This window comes from Hirundo rustica, chromosome 4, assembly GCF_015227805.2.
Source record: "Hirundo rustica isolate bHirRus1 chromosome 4, bHirRus1.pri.v3, whole genome shotgun sequence".
NCBI lineage: Eukaryota > Metazoa > Chordata > Aves > Passeriformes > Hirundinidae > Hirundo > Hirundo rustica.
Window position 1 is genome coordinate 47897296 of NC_053453.1, and position 20454 is coordinate 47917749.

A 20454-nucleotide genomic window follows, 5' to 3' on the forward strand; every position below is an offset into this window, starting at 1 on the left:
TCTATGAATGCCGCACTGTGCCAATCTGTCCAGTTCAGGCTTATTACGGATAAGCTCCTCCTTTTTCTGAATCACTGCTTTTGATGTTTCATCAGCTTGAAGCTCCAGCCCTATTGGTGTAGGACTAAAACTGGGATATCTAAGGCAAGCGTCTTTTTTTGTGAGACTTGCTGTTAATGCAAAAAAAAAAAAAAAAAAAAGAGCGGGAAAAAGGAAAAAAAAAAAACATACGTAGAAGAAAGTTATCAAGCTAAAGTTATCAAAGCTAAAGGTAAGAGAACATCTACTGTAACTGGCAGATGTTAAAAGCGGTTCTCTAGATAAGCAGTTTGGAGCTCTGCAATCAGCAACATTCACATGCCATGGAGACTGCATGCACACCCTGGCTATCACATGCTTGTCATCCATCCTCTTTCAATGAAAGTAACATTTCCATCCTGCACAGGCTCAGTCTCCCACAGAATCTCAGACACAGTTTTTAAATGCAACTTTACCAAAGCTTACTCTGCATAGTCTGGACAAGATCTCAGGAAGCCTCTTCTGCATTACATCATACAAAAACTTTAATCTCTGAGTGATATTCATTCTCTGTAACTCTACCAAACAGGCTTGAAAACTGCTACATTTTCAAGTTAATGTATGTTAACAATGCTGGCAAACATTCTTAAGGCTTCTTCACCATTAAAAGAGTAATTAGAACAGAGATACAGTAAAGATCAACCAAGGCACAAAAACAGGGAGAACATATTTCAATCCTTTTTTTTTTTTTTTTTTTTTTTTTTCTTTCCCATCTTGGAATTTACCCTGACAAACAAATAAGAAGTTTTCAGCAGGACAATATTTGGTTTGAGTATCTCACAAGGAGCCTAACTTGAGTAACATAACCAATAGAATAGCTGCCAAAAAGAAAAAAGGCATTTCATTATAACAGGTGCAAGAAAATACAGGATGTGCTCCAACTCATTACATCACTGATAACGTAAGACATACAGCACATTTTCTGTCATTAATGTGCTATAAATACAGAACTACTATAATTACTACTACAATAGCCTTTCTTAACAGTAGTAGTCCTGTAAAGTGCTTAGATACAAGCCCTTCTTAACAGTAGTAGCCCTCTCAAGTGCTTAGATATAAGTGCTATGCTCTCAGCAAAACCACTGAGAGTAACCCCCTGGACAAGACTTGTTAATGAAATACCTTCAGACAAGTAAGGCCTTCAAAGTCTACCCCCATCCGCATAAAAAAAAAAAAAAGTATCTGTTTTATTAATTTTTTACTAGAAGCCCTTAAAAAAACCATTTTCAGCTGGCACATACTCCTCCTCATGCATGATCTCAAGAGGACAATGTACCACCTGCCAACTAGAGACTGCAACACAATCATATAAAACTCCATAATGGTGGTACACATCCATAATGCCATCCCCAGTAGAAGGGACAAAGTCCAGCCTGCAAACAAGTGCTTGATTAACTGCCATGAATTACACACATTTACAGTACTTTCCAACACACACAGTATGAAATGTCTTTGCTTATTCAAAGGGAAGGTAAGAGTCTGGCACAGCTCTGACTACTCCAGTGTCACACCTACACTTGCTATACGTGCATGCAGCTCTCTCAGTAAAGCTGTATGACTTTAAAGTATTTATAGTCAGTAGCTGTAGAGCCATCTAAGCAAATCCGTCTAGACACTGCAGACTGCACTCACTAGGCTAAGCAGTTTCACTCTGCTCCAACAACACATTCATTTCTCCCCCAATAGCCCAGTAATCAAAGTTTGCCTTTAACCTGGCAGGAACAAAAGAAGCATATTACAAGCTTGTGTGGCTGATAAAAACCAGCCTCACTTATGGAATCACTGCACAGAAGTCTTGAATAGAAAGAAGCAATAGGTCCTCCTACCCAAATCTCAGACTTATTTGTGAAACATGTGAAGTTACTTCAAGCAGTGTATCAATTTACCTTCTTCATGTGAACTTATTTTTAAGCATATTGCAGATTTTCTATCTTGTTTAATCATTTGAAACAGCCTCACAGAACTTTGTTAACATAGGAGCTCCTCAAAACATGAAGTTACTGCACGGTGACCTCACTATGCACAAGATTATCCAATGTTAGTCAACAGCATGCAAGCATCTTTCAATGGCTCCTCTGTGTGTATCAGAGTGCCCCTGACCAGTGCTGATTAACAGAATTCATCAGTATTCCCACACCAAGACTACTCTGTGAGATGATCTGCAATATACCATGCTAGGCTTTTGTTTATAGCCACATATATCTTAAAACTCTTTTTGTCCTGATTATCAAAGACTGGACAATTAGCAGGACAGCTGCCCAGATCTCCTCACATAACACTGATGGCAACATAGTAATGTATCACTACAGATATCTCATAACAAGTGAACAAAAAACCAAAATACTGTGGGGACACACCTAATTCTTGACTATAAGCCTATAAAGGAGCAAATGAAACCACCACCAGCTCATTCAGTAGGACACAAGGGAGGTCTTTTCGTTTGGTTAAATTTTCTTTAGATTTAGGTTGACTACCATGATCCATCTGTGCAGAGACGTCTCAGGCAGCAGTCAAATGCAATGTACCTTTAGCGCTGTCAAAAGCCTCTCACTTCCTAGTGTGCTTATCAGGCAAGAAAATGCAGTTACAGCCTGTCTTGGTTTGAAAGACAGGTATCTGCTAGGGAGGGGTGGGGCCTCTCTAGGAATGGGGAATTCCAATCCCTTCCCTCCAAGTTATTATAATTTAGAAGATTAAACAGGCTTTTCAGGCAGGGCTATGGGGAAAGGAATAACAGGTCTTTACTAGTAAGTATAACAAGGCAAACAAACAACAACAGCTTCAGCATTAATAATAAATAGAACCCAGAACCTCAAGGGGCTTTGTTTCACAAAGCCTGGGGCAGTCTGATCTCTTGGGACTCCAAGAGCACCAAGCTGGAACGGTGGAACACTCCTGGGCCGCTGGCTAGAAAGGCATGATGCCCCCAGCAGGCAAGGGGGAATGTCCCAGCAAAGTGAGCAGTGCTGAAGAAGCTGTGACAGCAGGATAGGGCAGGAAAAGGGGCTCTGAATTCCTGGGCACACAAGCAGATGATGGTAGATTTCCCAGGACCGGACTCTCTGTTGACCACAGACCCCTCCTGCAGCAAGCAGCAGCCTGACTGTCCCTTCCGACGCTGAGAGCAAGAAGAAGCCACCAGCTCCCCCAGCCCTGTCCTTTTCCCTCCCCCAAAACTCATGTCATCTTCCCCCTCCTGGCCATGTCTTTTGTGTTGGTCAAGCACCATCTAAGCACCAGCACTTAGTCTCTTAGCAACTTATGGGGAAAAATTCTCTAAGACAAAAAAAAAAGGAACAAACCTAACTCCCAACATTATCCACCCCAAATTTTTTCCCATACCAACATATTACATTGAATTTAAACCTTTAAATTATATAGACATGCGGCTATGGATACGGATACAAGTCACAACGTTCACCCTAAAACAAGGTCCCCTTGAGCCATGCACTGGGTCTCTCCATCCTATTGCATCACCCACCATGTGCAACCAGGTCCCTGAGCGAAAACAAACCCATGAGTCGGACTGTCTTTGCTGGAGGCAGAATTAATTTAAACAGTTTTTCCCAGCATACCTCTCATGTGTACCACTGGAACCTTATCTCCATCTGCTGTTCTCAGGGGCTCAGATGGAGCAGGACCTGCTCATTGTTTCAGTGCTCCTCATTAGCCCGACTCTTGGGGACATGGGCATCTACATGACAGACTTTCACAGGTAGCTTCTCTACCCGACTGGCAATGTCTTTCCACTCATCAACAGCCCAGATTGGTTGTCCCCTATGCTGCCAGTTGGCCTTTTTCCACCTGTCCAGCCAACCCCACAGAGCATTGGCTACCATCCACGAATCAGTGTAGAGGTAGAGCTTTGGCCACTTCTCTCTTTCAGCAAAGTCCAAGGCCAGTTGAACAGCTTTGAGTTCAGCCAGTTGGCTTGACCCACCTCCTCCTTCAGCGGCTTGTGCAACCTGTCGCGTGGGGCTCCATACGGCTGCTTTCCACTTCCCGTTCATCCCTATGATGCGGCAGGAACCATCAGTGAAAAGAGTGTAGCATGTTTCTTCTGCTGGCAGTTGGTTGTATGGTGGAGCTTCTTCAGCACATGTCACTTGCTCCTGTTCCTCTTTGTCTGTGAGACCAAAGTTTTCACCTTCCGGCCAGTTTGCAATTATCTCCAAAATCCCAGGGCGATTTGGGTTTCCAGTGCGGGCGCGCTGAGTGATGAGGGCAATCCATTTGCTCCAGGTGGCATCGGTGGTGTGATGGGTGGAGGGAACCTTTCCTTTAAACATCCACCCCAGCGCCAGTAGTCGAGGTGCCAGCAGGAGTTGTGCTTCTGTGCCAATCACCTCTGAGGCAGCTTGAACTCCTTCATAGGCAGCCAAGATTTCCTTCTCTGTTGGAGTGTAGTTGGCTTCGGACCCTCTGTGGCTTCGGCTCCAGAATCCCAGTGGTCAGCCTCGAGTCTCCCCAGGCACCTTCTGCCAAAGGCTCCAGGACAGGCCATTGTTCCCGGCTGCACAGCAGAGCACATTCTTCACATCTGGTCCTGTCCTGACTGCACCAAGGGCTACCGCATGAGCATTCTCCTGCTTGATCTGGGCAGAGGCTTGTTGCTGTTCAGGGCCCCAGTGGAAATCATTCTTCTTGCGGGTGACCAGGTAGAGAGGGCTCACAATCTGGCTGTACTCAGGAATGTGCATCCTCCAGAATCCTATAGTGCCTAGGAAAGCTTGTGCACTTGCTGGTTGGTGGAGACATCGCAGTGATCTAATTGATGGCCTCAGTGGGAATCTGACGTCATCCATCTTGCCAATTTACTTCCAGAAACTGGATCTCTCGGGCAGGTCCCTTGATTTTGCTCTTGATGGCAAAACCAGCTTTCAGCAGAATCTGGATGATCTTCTCTCCTTTCTCAAATACTTCCATTGCCATGTTACCCCACACAATGATGTCATCGATGTACTGTAGATGTTCCGGAGCCTCACCCTTTTCCAGTGCAGCCTGGATCAGTCCATGGCATATGGTGGGGCTGTGTTTCCACCCCTGGGGCAGTCGGTTCCAGGTGTCCTGCACGCCCCTCCAGGTGAAAGCAAACTGAGGCCTGCATTCTGCAGCCAGAGGATTGGAGAAAAATGCATTAGCAATGTCAAGAGTGGTGTACCATTTTGCTGCCTTGGACTCCAGCTCGTACTGGAGTTCCAGCATGTCCAGCACAGCAGCGCTCAATGGTGGAGTCACTTCATTCAAGGCACAGTAGTCCACGGTCAATCTCCATTCTCCATCAGACTTGAGCACAGGCCAGATGGGGCTGTTGAAGGGTGAGTGGGTTTTACTGACCACCCCTTGGGTCTCCAGCTTACGGATCATCTTGTGGATGGTGATCACGGCACCTCGATTTGTCCGATACTGTCAGTGGTGCACTGTCGAGGTGGCAACTGGAACTCGTTGCTCTTGTACCTTTACGAGTCCTACTGCAGATGGGTCCTCCAACAGTCCAGGCAAGGTACTCAATTTCTTAATGCCCTCTGCCTCCACAGCTGCTATTCCAAAAGCCCACCTTAGTCCCCTGGGATCTTTGTAATAGCTGTTCCGGAGGAAGTCTATGCCCAGAATACATGGGACCTCTGGGCCGGTCACAATCAGATGTTTCTGCCACTCCTTCCCGGTCAGGCTCACCTTGGCTTCCAGCAGAGCCAATTCCTGTGATCCCCCCGTCACCCTGGCAATGGAAATAGGTTCTGTCCCCACATGTCCCAATGGCATCAGGGTACACAGCGCACCAGTATCAACCAAAGCTTTATATTCCTGTGGCTCTGATGTGCCAGGCCATCGGATCCACACCATCCAAAAGACCTGTTTATCCCGTGCCTCTCCCTGCCTAGAGGCAGGGCCCCTCTGGCACTGGTCATTATTCCCTTCATGGGCATACATAGTAGAGATTCCTTCACAGGGATCTGACATATCATTCTCACTTCTATAATACCTGGGAGCTTGGCTACGGGAGACTGAGAATACCTTCATCTTAGTGGGACCCCTTCAGTTAGGGTTTCTCTCCTTGAGCTCATGCACCCATGCTGCCAGGGCAGATGTGGGTTTCCCATCCCACTTTCCCATGTCCTCCCCATGGTCACAGAGAAAGAACCACAGGTCAGCTTGTGGGGTGTAACATCTCTCTCTAGCTGGGGGACATTGAGCTCTGACTCTGGGGCCTGTAACTCGCACTGCTGCCACATGGGAATTGTTCCTCCTCATCTCCTCCCTCATCTCCTCTCTGAGTTCCTTAACCACGGCAGAGACCCGAGCCTGCACTGGGCCACTGATCATATTCTCGTAACTTCTGACCTTGTTGGTGACAGAACCCACTGTCTCTCGGTTGTTATCAGCATTAATTGTTGCAATGAATGTGGCGTATTGCGATGATCCTAGAGCTGCCAGATTCCACAGCATTTGCCCTGTGCACCTGACTTTGTCAGGGCCATTATCATGCTGTCCACCCCTCCCAAAGAGTACCTCCAATACTGCCACTTCTCTCAGCTGTTGGATCCCTTCCTCAAGGGTCTTCCAGCACATTCTGTGGTGGTGCTGTTGCATTCTGTCTCTGTGGACAAACTCTCTCTTACACTCATTAAAAGCCACTTCCAGAGAGAAAGGGGCCCTGGCTCCCTTACGAATACCTGATTCACACCTGAGTCCTGGGTCAAGGGTTCCAAATTCCTTGCCTCACCACTATCTAGTTGCATGCCTATACCTATAAGGTCCCAGACCCAAAGTAACCAGGCTGTATAAGCCTCACGTCCCCGTCGTGCAAGATCTTTTTGCAGATTACGGAGACTTTCATATATCAGGGACTCAGTGATCATCTCAACCTCTGACTCCCCTGTGGGCTGTGAGGGTCCTCCTTTCTTATCCTTGCTGCCTGAGTGCTCTGATTTCACCTTATACTTCTTTGTTTCCACAGGGGCAGCTGCTGCTGGCTGTGGCTGCCCCTGTGGTTCAGGGAACCTGGATGGTTGTAAGGTCTCTGGGTTCCGCTGCTGCGCCATCCGACTCTCCCTCTCCAGGACAGGGGGAGGGTTTCCCATCTGCTGGGGCTAATGAGGCTACTACAGGGGAAATGTGCTCCTTCAGCATCTGGCCCATCTCCTTTCACCAGAACTCCCACCCAATCCAGGTGGTTCATTTCTGAGGTGGGCTACGGGGCAGGGTCAGGTGGTGGGCCAGCATCCCTATTCTGTGGGGCAGTGTCAGGCCCTAGGCAATATTCCCAGTCTCTGGGGCAGCAGTATAGTGATGTAAGTCAACCTCACCTTATCTCTGAAAGCTAAATAGGCTAGGATTAACAGCAACACTTGGTTAGTATCTAGAGGAAATTTAAACCCTTCAAAAGCTGGTGGGGTCTCGGTTTCTTTTCTGAGATTCAGGTGGTTTTAGAGTCTTTTTGCCTTCTGCAAAGCCCTGAGCCAGACGCAACAAAGAGACAGAGTCTCCAGGTTCTGATTTTTCAAGGTTGCATGTTCATTTATTGTTTCTTACCTTACAATTTTCTCAGTGCCCAACGAAGGTCTGTGCAGCTGCTCGGTCATCTGGCGACTCCTCCCCACCGGGCTGCGGCGTTATCTATTATACTAATTGTTACATGTTCTTTATTTATCATTATTTGCCAATACCTATCACTTATACTAAAAAGGTCATCCCTACTTTGACCCAATCTCTTTAAACTACTTTATGCCACCGTCACTGCAGAAAATGGAGTGGGGGAAGAAGAAAGAAGAAGCAGGAGACAAAGCCCAAAATCCTCCATCTTGCTCCCATTCACTTCCATACTAAAAACCCAAACCTACTGTTTTTTCACCCTGTGATAAGCTAAACTACTATCTTTCACACTCTTGTGGTTTGCAATCCATCCCGCAGTGCAGGAAGCCTTTCCCATGGACTGGGATCAAAGCCAGTGTCGCTCCAGGCTCTGTGCCAGGGTCCCAGACCCCCCTGTCCAGGTCTCTGACCCTCCAGGGCAGCCAAAGGAATGCCCTGGACTCCAACAGTGGGGTAGGCACAAAGAACTGGTTGAAGGCCTGGGAGAAAACTTCACGTACTGTCATTTCCACACATTACTCCATTCTTAAAGTATTCCCAAAAACATGCACTTAGTGTGTGATAGCCATGTATCCATGTGCCTGCCTTCCAGAGGAAGTTAAAAATCCATGCATTCCTCACCTTATCAACCATAAAGCAAAGTGGATAACAGCCACAGTAGCCTTAGTTATAGGGCCCATGTTTAGATAAGGGCCTGCAAATGGAAGAGATACAGCCAACAACCATGTGCCACTGAACCAGGGTAAGTTAGACCACATGATGCTACTTAATGAGGTTTCTATATCCAGTACACAGGAAATTAGGTCACTTAAGAACCGTTCTTCCTTTTTCTCTCAATGCCCCACATTGGGCACCAAAATCTGTCTTGGTTTGAAAGACAGGTATCTGCTAGGGAGGGGTGGGGCCTCTCTAGGAATGGGGAATTCCAATCCCTTCCCTCCAAGTTATTATAGAAGATTAAACAGGCTTTTCAGGCAGGGCTATGGGGAAAGGAATAACAGGTCTTTACTAGTAAGTATAACAAGGCAAACAAACAACAACAACTTCAGCATTAATAATAAATAGAACCCAGAACCTCAAGGGGCTTTGTTTCATAAAGCCTGGGGCAGTCTGATCTCTTGGGACTCCAAGAGCACCAAGCTGGAACGGTGGAACACTCCTGGGCCGCTGGCTAGAAAGGCATGATGTCCCCAGCAGGCAAGGGGGAATGTCCCAGCAAAGTGAGCAGTGCTGAAGAAGCTGTGACAGCAGGATAGGGCAGGAAAAGGGGCTCTGAATTCCTGGGCACACAAGCAGATGATGGTAGATTTCCCAGGACCGGACTTTCTGTTGACCACAGACCCCTCCTGCAGCAAGCAGCAGCCTGACTGTCCCCTCCGACGCTGAGAGCAAGAAGAAGCCACCAGCTCCCCCAGCCCTGTCCTTTTCCCTCCCCCAAAACTCATGTCATCTTCCCCCTCCTGGCCATGTCTTTTGTGTTGGTCAAGCACCATCTAAGCACCAGCACTTAGTCTCTTAGCAACTTATGGGGAAAAATTCTCTAAGACAAAAAAAAAAGGAACAAACCTAACTCCCAACACAGGCAGGTGACAAACAGTAAAATAGTATTTTCCATAGGCCAAAACGTATACAAAGAAGTTGGGAGGGTTACAGAGCATCCACTTAAAAAAGACTCACCTGATAAATGCTGTGCAAGCGACAGAAATGTACATAGGTTTGCAGCCATTTCTTGCCATAACTCATACAAAATGCAAAAATTACTATTTTTGTCCTTCCTCATTGTATATTCTCAAGCTAGCAGAGAACACACGTAACCAATCTCAAAATCCAGACCCTGAGTATGAGCAATTCAGAAGTATATTTTGTAAGAAATAATGCCCGTGCTCCAAATTCAGACAGAAATAGAGGAAAAAAGGATTGCCGTGTACTGAGTACCACTTCTACTGTCAAGGCCAATTTGCTAACCCTCATTTCTGAAGGTACAGAGTTATTACTTGCACACTGGATCAACAGCTGGGAATAGACTGACCTTTTTTCGGTTTTGGAGGAACACTGCTGCTCTTAAGAGAAGGCAGATCAGCCACTAATGCTACAGTAAGATAAATTTAAAGTTCAAACCTAAGACTGCACAAAGTAACAGACATAACTAATTTCTTCTACGTTTGATGCCTTTTTAAAAGAAAAGGGAGAATAATTGAGACTTGTTTTCAACATTAGGGTGGTATAGAAGTAAACCAAGACAGTCAGCCCTTCAGTCACCAGTTTGCCCAAGCAGTAACATTCACTGCTCGCTTCTTTCAGAAAGTTGTGTTTCTGGTATTATTCACCACCATATTTTTAGGGAAAACTACAGTCAGATCTGGCTCTTGCCAAGCCATCACAATATGTTCTGTCAAACAAACCTTACTACACCACTCAAAGCTGAAACAGGATACAGTTAATTATCACTGAGAGCTCCAGACCCTATGGAAGTAGCTAAACTGAAATATCAAAGTACATAAAAATTAAATCAAACCCAGAATACTGCATTAATGGAAACAAAAATTTATGATTCTAAAAAATCGCAGCACATCTTAGAAACTCTATGTAGTGGTTACACACGCTTAAGTACCTATGTCTTGGTTTGAAAAGACAGGTACCTGCTAGGGAGAGGCAGGACCCCTCTAGGAATGGGGAATGCCAATCCCTTCCCTCCGTGTTATTATGATTTGGAAGATTAAAATAAAACCTTTTCAGTCAGAGCTATGAGGAAAGGAATAACAGTCCTTTACTAGTAAATATAACAGGACAGACCAACAACAACAGCAATTATAATAATAATAAAACAGAACCAAGAACCCCGAGGGGTTTTGTCTCACAAGTCCCGGGCAGTCTGATCTCTTGGGATCCTAAGAGCACCAAGCTGAAACGGTGGAAACTAGGGGCTCATGGCTGGAAATGGTGGGTTGTCTCGGCAGGCAGGGGGGTGTCCTGGCAGGCCAAGTGAGCAGTGCTGAAGAAGCCGCGGCGGCTGGACCCGGGCTGACCCAGATCCAAGCAGGGCAGGCGAAGAGCTCTGAACTCCCGGGTGCTCCAGCAGACGATAGAATTCCGAGGACCGGACTCCTCCAATAACTGTGGACTCCACGCAGCTAGTTATTGCTCGACCGTCCTCCCCGGAAAACTGAGAGCAGCAAAACTACTACCCTCAGCTCTCGGGAGCCTTTCCCTCCCCCACTAAACTAAGTGATCTACTTCTTTTGTATGGGTTAAGCACTTTTTAAGCATTAGTATTTAGTCTCTTAGAAACTCTTGGGGGGAAAAATTCTACAGGAAAACTTAACCCCCAACAACCTATTAATAACACGTATTAGCAACATGTCTTACAAATCAGCAGTAATACCGGCCTTGACCAAAAAAAACCCCAAGACACCAAAACTTAATTTTGTCCTTCCTAGAGAAAAACCTTTATAAAAAAATTCCTCAAATGAGCTACAGCTTGGCCAAGTGGATTGTAACTAGCTTGCATCATCTCACAGAGACACTATGCCTTCTTTACTAAAATGTCTGCACAGCTTTTCAGAAAGTCAGTATGTATCAGCTTAAATCCAAACAATTAAGGAAATGGTTCTCACAGAATGGGTGAGGAACAGATGAGCGTGGCAGAAGGAGCTCAGTGAGCTTTTTCAGTTGAGAGAGGGGAATGCTCTGGAGATTATTTTGCTAGATAAAATCTATATATTTCCTTAAGTGACCACAGAAAAAGCCCAAACTACAGTAAGCCTGAGTCAGCGTACCTTCCTATCTCAAAGGGGAGATGTGAGCAAACATATTCAGAGCATTCAACTGCTATAATAAAAAGCATCATGTAAACAAGCAACAACAAAAAATAATCAAATTTTACATCTGGCTATTACTTGGATGCTGCTTTCTTCCCTCACATTCAAAATATTTTAAAAACCCCCACATTTGTATAACAGAAATACACACACTTTTTTGCATCTGCAAGTTTTCCTTACTCACTTAGCAAGCAAATCTAAAATACCATTCCAGCTTAGCCCTGCACTCTTAGTGAAGTGTACTGTTAAATCCATATTCCTAAACATGAAGAAAGAAGAAATTTGACAAGAACAGCTTCTGTTGTAAGCCAGTATTTATGTTGTAGTACTATGAAAATATGTATTTCTAGAAATATAACAAATGATCAAAGTTCAGCAGAATTTTGGCTGATTCTATATATCTGACTTTATTATTATGCCATTGGTTCTCAGTCTCAATCAACAGCACAGATGCACTTAAATAGCTTTCAAAAATCCAACAACCTTTTGTTGAAAGTTATCCATCCAAATTTTTAACAGACACTGCTATTTTAATAAGCATCTGCGTAAATCAGTCAGATTCCGTTTTATGTCAAAGATTAAAACAACAATTTTGGTTTCACATATAGGGTCAGTCTTCTCTAGCCCAGTTGAAGAGGTCCAGCCACCTCTATGGTGTTAACACAGCCATTCATGAACAAGTCAGATCAGGGAACTGATACGACCGAGAAAATTCTGTGAGGGAAAAAAGCCATTCCTGACCTGATAGATCCATTCACTGTATCATTACACAAACATCTGTACCAGCAAAACGGACCCAGTAAGAACTGTTTTAGAGTGGCGTGGCTACTGAAGGGCACTTGAAATCAGGAGCTCATATTTAAAAGGCTCCTCATCTTTACACAATAGTTGAACTACCCTTCCTAACATCAAAATGAAAATATAATATTGAACCTTCAGCTCATCTCTTTTTTTTTTTTTCCTTTCTCCAAGCTGCAGATCAGCTGATTACACATCCTAATCCATCTCACTAGTCGTCCAAAAATTTTGGCAATTCATCAAATACCTCTTATTGCAAATTGACCTGTGTCCATAGCCGCTATGTCTTCAAGCAGTCAAACATGCTATCTGCTCTGGCAATACAGCAAAATCTGAACATCCACTTCAAGAACCACTTCTGCTCCTCCTGAGACATGCAAGACAGGAGGTTCAGCAAAGGCATCACAGCTCTCACTAAACCTTCACCTTTCAGTTACAAAACAATGAAAAGGAGAAGTCAATTATTAATTGCAAGAGGAAAATAGTAAAGTGCAAGGAGCGTTGCCAGGTTCTATCTGCCCAAGCTCCTACTTTCTGTACAGAAATTTATCCAGTTATCTAAATCACTCAGAACTATACAGTGGGAGAAAAAACCACCTCACCATCCTAACACATTATTTTTAATTGATTTTTCATACTAAGCAGTAGCTCCAGCCTTGATGACAAGTTGCTAAGATGAACACTTTTAAGTCATATTAAATAGTACCTGTAATATGTCTGTCTTTTCTATTCAACTTAGTCTTTACAATTAAATCTTTTTATTCTTTTTTTTTTTATGATGTCTGGTGCAATGAGTCTGTAACTAAGACTCCTGGGAACTCCTCAAGGCAAATGAAGTAAATTGACATAAAATCTGTATCAGTTATGTGCAAGTATTACTACAATAGAAGCCACAAACTAAAGCAGACCCATTCTTACAGTAAGCTTTGTCTTCTGAAACTAACAGGGAGTGACTAAGACACTTACATGGAGACAGGAGAAAGAGTACAGAATAATACAAAATAATTTAATACATTTAAATAATTCAACAAAGAGACTGCTTCAGAGGTAGGACTATTTTAAGGAGGTCTTCCCCCTTCCTGTATACCCACCCCCACCCCTGCAGGCTTTCTTCGAAATTTTCAGCTTGGACCAGTTTCTTGAACCACCTCATTATGCATCCCCACTGTAGCTCCACTGGCATAACCAACAGACAGATGGGAGAGAGAGAGAAGGCAGCACAAAGCAACATTGGAGCATAAAGTGATTAAACTTCTAATACACCTCAGTTAAAAGTCTGAAAAAACTAGGTTTTAAACTCAAGCCACTGTAACCAACAAACTCCACACTTGCAAGTTTTGTTGCCACAGCCAAAGGCAGGGATGTCAACAGCAGTCAGATCACACTACAGGCACAAAATTAACTCTAATGAGCACAAGCAGCTGAGAGAAATTAACAACCTACAATTAAGAGAGCTTCTTACAACCAGGGTTTAAAGCCTTCTCCTTCCCCAGAGGATTTCTGTATCACCACAGTGACAGTTTCAGGAGTGTTTGAAGCTGGAAAGCCAATAGACAAAGCTTCCATTGCATTCCACATCATATGAGGATATACCCTTAAGGAAATCAGCAGTTGAAATGAAAGAGGAGGGATGAATCCAAAACCAAAAAAAACCCCACCTCTGTAAATATTGATTAGTGGAGGATAACAAAGATATTGCACTCAGAGCATTATTTTTGGAAATGTTAGAGTTAACATGTTAAAAGTATGACAGAGGGAGCTTAGATGGTCCACTACTCTCGAATCAGTCCTACTATTTCTCTTAAACTTAGGTTCCCACACTCCTAAAGTCATTCAACTTGTACACCAGAGAGGAGAGGAAAAAAAAACCCAAAACCAGAAGACTCTACTGTTTCTGTGTCCACCTATCTCCCCTCATGAGGAGGCTAAATAAATAGGTACAATTAATATAAACCGTACACAATAGATTACATTTAACCATTTCATAATGCTAATGTAGCATAGATCTCTTTTTGCCCCTGCTCTAAACCATCCCAGCTTTCTATGAAAAAATAAAGCTTGCTACCTCATTTCAGCTAGAAAGATGGCAACAAAATTACTTTCACGTTGAGAATTGCTCCTCATTTAATTCTTCAAGTCCTGTTAATCAACTGACCAAAAGGACCTTACTCCTTAGCTTGAAGAAAGGTAGAAAGGCAATGTACACATAGAGCCAAAATTCCATGAGTAAGCATAGACCAACAAAGTCTTTATAAACATTACAGTTCTCTGGGCAAGCAAAAAGTTTGTTTCCTAAATCCTCCTCCCTTCCACTTTCAGGAACTCCCTAACGCTGTTTCTCATTGAGCTAAGAGATGTAGTTTCGCTGGTGAGTTTGACCCAGGTTTACTGAACTTTTCTTTTTCCACCAGCTTTGACACAGTTTTGACTGCTGCAGACTATACATATAATTAACCTCTTCTCCCATTGTTATTTTCAGCAGTTCTATTATATATATACCCCACTTTGGTTTTCGACAAATTCCACCTTTCAAACATAAAACAAGCTGTATTCCTGCAAGGCAAAAGGACAAGGAAACAAACAAAATGAACACATGACAAGTCAAATTTCTATATCCTTACTGCAGGATACTACCATTACTGAAATAAAAATGTACTCAACCAAGCAATTCGCAAGCAAGAACACAGTTTTGTCTCTGATAAGCAGAATATGAGAGATACCTAATGCAGATGTAGAAAAGGACACAGAGCAAAAGGAAAATAGGACAGAATGCAAAAATCCCTGCTCTCCAAAGTAAATATAATATTAGCTGAAGTCAGAACTGTAAAGACACAGAATACTACACTGCAATGGACACACAGCTCATTGCCAAAACCAGTGCCCTACCACAGCTGGCAAACAATTCTTCAGCAGAGCTCTCTTCACACACTCCAGAGTAACATGGGATGAGATGTCCCACCATTAAAATGCAGTGATTTAGATGGAAGGGAGATAAAGACAGCACAGTTCCGTTTTCTCATGCAAAATAAAAAGTGTCACTTTGGAGCAATTGTCAATTATGCTCCTGCTTATTCCACTCTCCAACACTACAGAAGAGAATCTGACACTCATTCAGCAATGCCCTGCAATACAAAGACAATCTGCTGCCTCCTTCTGTAACTATTTTGCCCAACCCATTCAATTTACTGCCTGCTGTCTATTATTATAATACTTATCAAGACTTATCTAAAAGATCAACTTTATCCAGCAATACATGCAAGGTATGGTCAGGATCAAGAACATCAGAAAATCAGATGTACACATTTCATGCAAAAATGTTGGAGAAGGGAGAGAAGAGAAACCTCCCCATCTCCACACAAGATATGAAACAGGTAAAACTTACAGTGGGCAAACCAATTTACACAATGTGACAGAACACTGTTGAATTCATGCTTTTTCCCTCAAATGCAAGATGAGAGACAGAAGGGAAAGACATGGTTTATAGTGTCATGGAATCCATCAGTTTGTAAAAAACCTTTAAGATTATCAAATGCAACCCCTCTCACAGAACTGCCAAAGCCACCACAAAACCATGTCCTTAACCAAAATGTCTACACATCTTTTTAAGTACCTCCAGGAATGGTGACTCCATCACTTCACTGGGGAGAATGTTCAAATGTTTGACTTCTTCAGGTAAAAAATATTTAATATTGAACCTAAACCTCTCCCGGTACAACTTGAGGCCATCTCCTCTGGTCCTACGGCTTGTTACTTGGGAGAAGAGACTGGACTCTACCTGGCTGCAGCCTCCTTTCAGGTAATGTAGAGAACAAAAAGGTCTTCCCTGAGTCTCCTTTCCTCCAGGTTAAATAACCCCAGCTTTCTCAGCTGCTCCTCCTAAGATCTGTGCTCCAGACCCTTCACCAGCTCCACTGTTCTTCTCTAGATGCACACCAGCCCCTCAATGTCCTTCTTGTAGTGAAGGAGCTCAAAACTGGACACAGGATTTAACGTACCTCACAAGTGTACAGGGGTTGGCCACACTATATGATAGGAGCCAGGTTGCCACAGGCCTTCTTCGCCACACACACTGGCTTATTTTTAGCTGCTGTCAATCCACTGGGCTGCTTTCCAGCTGCTCTGCCCACAACCTGCAGCACTACCTGGTACTGTTGTGACCCAAGTGCAGGACCCGGCATTTGGCCTTGTTGAACCTCATACCACCGGCCTTGGCCCATCAACTGAGTCTGACTAGATCCCTCTGCAGAGCCCTCCTACACTCCACCAGATCAACACTCCTGCCCAACCTGGCTGCACACTGACTGAGGAGCCACTCAATCCCCTCACCCAGATCATCGATAAAGACATTAAACAGGATTTGCTCCAGCACAGAGCCCTGGGGAACATCACTTGTGACCAGCTGCCAGCTGAATGCAACTCCATTCCTCACCACTCTGAGAGTGGCTGTTCTGCCAGTTTTGCACCCAGCGAACAGGGCACCCATGCAGGCCACAAACAGCCAGTTTCTCCAGAAGAATGCCAGGGGAAACACTACCGTAAGCTTTACTAAAGTCCAGCTAGGCAACATCTACAGCCTTTCCCTCACTCACTACAGTTGCCTTGTTGCAGAAGGAGATCAGGTTGGTCAAGGAGGATTTGACTTTCCTAAACACATGCTGACTAGGCCTAGTTGTCCCATATGTGCCAGGTGATGGCGCTTAAGATCTGTTCAATGACATTCCTTGGCACAGAGGTCAGGCTGACAGGCCCGCAGACCCCAGATCCTCCTCCCAGCCCCTACTGTAGACAGCAATCACATTTGCCAACTTCTAATCATCTGGGACCTCCTCAGGTAGCTGGGACTGCTGATGGAAAGTGGCAAAGGGAGCATTTCTGCCAGGTCCACCACTTCCCATAAGCGGTATACCAGGGTCACCGATCATTTTCCCTTGGGTTACAGGAGCTTCTTTCTTCTCCTCATCCTTGTCTTCCAGCTCTGGACACTGGATACCCAGAGAACAACTGGTCTTGCTATTTCAGACTGAGGCAAAAAAGGCATTAAGCATCTCAACCTTATTCTTTGTCACTTTGTTTCCCTGCACACCCAATAAAAAGGATTCTCTTAGGCCTTCCTTCTGTTGCTATTGTATGTTACAGAAATATTTTTATTGTTTTTCTGGTAGTAGCCAGATTTAAGTTCTAGTTGGGTTTTGGACTTCTAGTTTACTTTCCATGTAACCTCACAACATCCTTGTAATCATCCTGAGTTTATTGTCCCTTGTTTCAAAGATTCTCTCTTTATTTTCCCCAGACTCCAGCCAAAGCTCTCCACTCAGACAGACCAGTCTTCCCTGCTGGCTTATCTTTCAGTACATGGTGACAGCCTGCTCCTGCACTTGTAAGATTTCCTTCTTGAAGAAATGTCCAACCTTCCTGGACTCCTCTGCCCTTCAGCAATGCCTTCCAAGGGACTCTGTTAACCAGGCTCCTGAACATGCCAGAGTCTCTGCTCTCTAGAAGTCTGAGGTCACAGTTCTGCTAACTCCACTCCTTACTTCCTTAAGAATAGAAAACTATCCTTGCATGACTGCACTGCCCAGGACAGCCTCTGACCATCACATCATATACCAGTCCTTCTCTGTTCATAAACCACAGGTCCAGCAAATGCCTTCCCTAGTTCTCTACCCCATCATTCATGTCAGGGGACACACACACTCCAGGAACCTCCTAGACTGTTTCTGCCCTGATGCTTTGTATTTCCAGCAGAAAACATAACGTTAACCATGTAGCATTCACTACACTTATCATATAACCATTTACGTTAATTTAAAAAAAAAAAATCACACATAGCATTTCCACTATTCCAGAACACCCACTCATAGAAAACACTGTTGTCTTGGATTATGTAACCTAAAAATGTGTATTCTATTTCATCTGTTGAAGGCTGTTTTTTGGGGAGATGTTTTGTCCTTCTCTTGCCCCTCCAGGGGGGAGGGGGGCAGATGCCTTCTGATAATGGCCCAGCCATTAAAACCAGGTGGGGCAGTGTTTCTTACCTCTTTCACCATCCCTCCATCCTCCAGGGGGACATCTTCTGATAATGGGCCATTAGGGCCCACCAATGACATGACACATTCCATCATCCCATTGTGAGATGCTCCACACAGTGGGGGAGGAGCCAGCTGCTCCTAGCTAGATAAAAAGTGGGACTGAAGGACACAAGGTATCTGTTTTTTCCACTGGATTCCCAGAGGAAGACTGGACCCATCTCGCCACCACTGGATTTTCTACAGGACCATCTCTACTCCACAGAACCACATCTGTTACTCCAGGAGCACTTATTTGGACTGCTTCCAACACCCTGACCAACAGAGTACCAGGTCGTACCCCCGACTCTGTCAGGGTTTTTCCAGGATCTTTGTTTGCTTCCTTGCTTGTTTTTTTCTACTACTACATTTGTATTTTCCATTTTTTTTTTTAATATTCCCAGTAAAGAACTGTTACTCCTATTCCCGTATCTTTGCCTGAAGGCCCCTAATTGCAAAATTATAATAATTGGAGAGAAGGGGGTTTACATTCTCCATTCCAAGGGAGGCTCTAGCTTTCCTTGGCAGATAACTGTCTTTCAAAACCAAGACAACTGTTGAACAAAGCAAATCTTATGGAAATTCAAGTGTATCCAGGCATCTGACCAAAGGTAACAGCAAACTGCAGATAGCAAATTGAAGGCTGATTAACAATCATTATGGTGTATGTACGTCTATTCCTATTCTGGCAAGTATGAGAGCACATAGTTTTAAGTATGCTACTAAGTTTTAGGTATGTTTTTCCTAGTCATTAGTGATGCTGTACATGGACACTGAATGGCAAAGCCATTCAGTCAGCTCTAACACCAAGCCTTTAGATCAGTTAAAAGCTATTAACAAGACACTTTGCAGTATCTAATTTTACAAGGAAAGTGGTACGAATAATACTTCCAATAAACTGTACTAAAGCTTCCAGGGTAGTAGCTCCCTGTACAATTTCTAGCTAAGTATGGAGCTCTTAACAGAGCTCATCAGAGGGTTCTGTTTAGGATTTGCAATTTACTAGCAATTAGATGACTGAGTTCATACTAGTAAAATACTACAAAGTCAATCATTGTATTCCAGCACAGAATATGCAATGAATTCCATACAGGTATTGGTATGGACGTAGGCATACTGTGTGCTTGTAATGAAGAGGTAGGGGGAAAGAAAGTAATTTTCCTAGCTTCTTTCTATTTCTTGCATCACAATTCAGGCAAGAAATAATGGCCTTCCTAAATGGAGAATAGGTCAAATCTCAAGGGACTCAAGCAAAGGCCCCCTAACAAAGAACCTGGTAACACTTTTTCCCCTCTTCCAATATCATCACAGGTTACACTGGGGTAAAAGATAAACACAAAATGCACTGGAAAAAGCACAAGCATATTCACTATCACCAGGCTGAACTGACAGGATGCTTGCATTTTTTGCTACCACTGCTTAGCTCCATTCTTGAGGAATCACAGGTAAGAGGCAAGAAGAAACAGGAATCTTACTGCAAGATCACTGCTCTGTTGTATCCAAAATTGGAAGTTTGACTGCTTGTGCTGTTGTTCATGAAGGCAGGAAGAAAAAGCTCAAGAGCTGGCAAAATGTAGTTCTACATTTTTTTTGTCTTCAAAGGCAAACAGGCAGCAAATAACAGACTCTAGAACACCCAGAGCAGATCTTATCTTCCAACAGGGCTAAACAGAATCCACTTCTGATTACATGTCAGTCTTGACTTTTGAATCTTTGGGTCTGGCTTTTTATTTTTGTCCTTTTTTGTTCTTAAAATGAAAGGAAACCCATGTACATGCATAATGAAGAAAGTCGCATGCTTCTCCAAGTGACTCCAAACTAATCAATAAGTATCTTAGTGGTAAGCAGCAGTGGAAAAACTCAGCTGAAGCAATCAAGGAGTGGTGTGGCCAGACACCAGTGTGACAGAGATGCACCAGCAGTGCTGTACATGGCTATAAGACATCTTTCATTTTTCTAGTTCAGTCAAGGACTGAAGTGTAATCAAGAACTGTCAGGAATAGGACCTGAGTCATAAGAATAACTGAACTACCCTCTTTTTTTTTTTTTTTAAAGTATGAAAAGTTTGATAAGAACAAAATTGAACATCAGATCGCACTACA

The 20454-nt window shown here is 43.8% G+C and overlaps 1 protein-coding gene across 11 annotated transcripts in view; it reads right to left on the reverse strand.

Annotated features, from left to right (window-relative positions):
- TCF20 (transcription factor 20) overlaps positions 1 to 20454 on the reverse strand; it is a 137404-nt gene that overhangs the window by 47619 nt on the left and 69331 nt on the right. Inside the window, exon 1 of one of the 11 annotated variants that reach the window (XM_040061567.2) lies at positions 3654 to 3755. The exons of the other annotated variants lie outside the window; for them this stretch is intronic. The gene's annotated coding sequence lies outside the window, so the exon portion shown is untranslated. Of the gene's footprint in view, positions 1 to 3653; positions 3756 to 20454 lie in introns of those variants that run through there. 11 annotated transcript variants of the gene reach the window in all.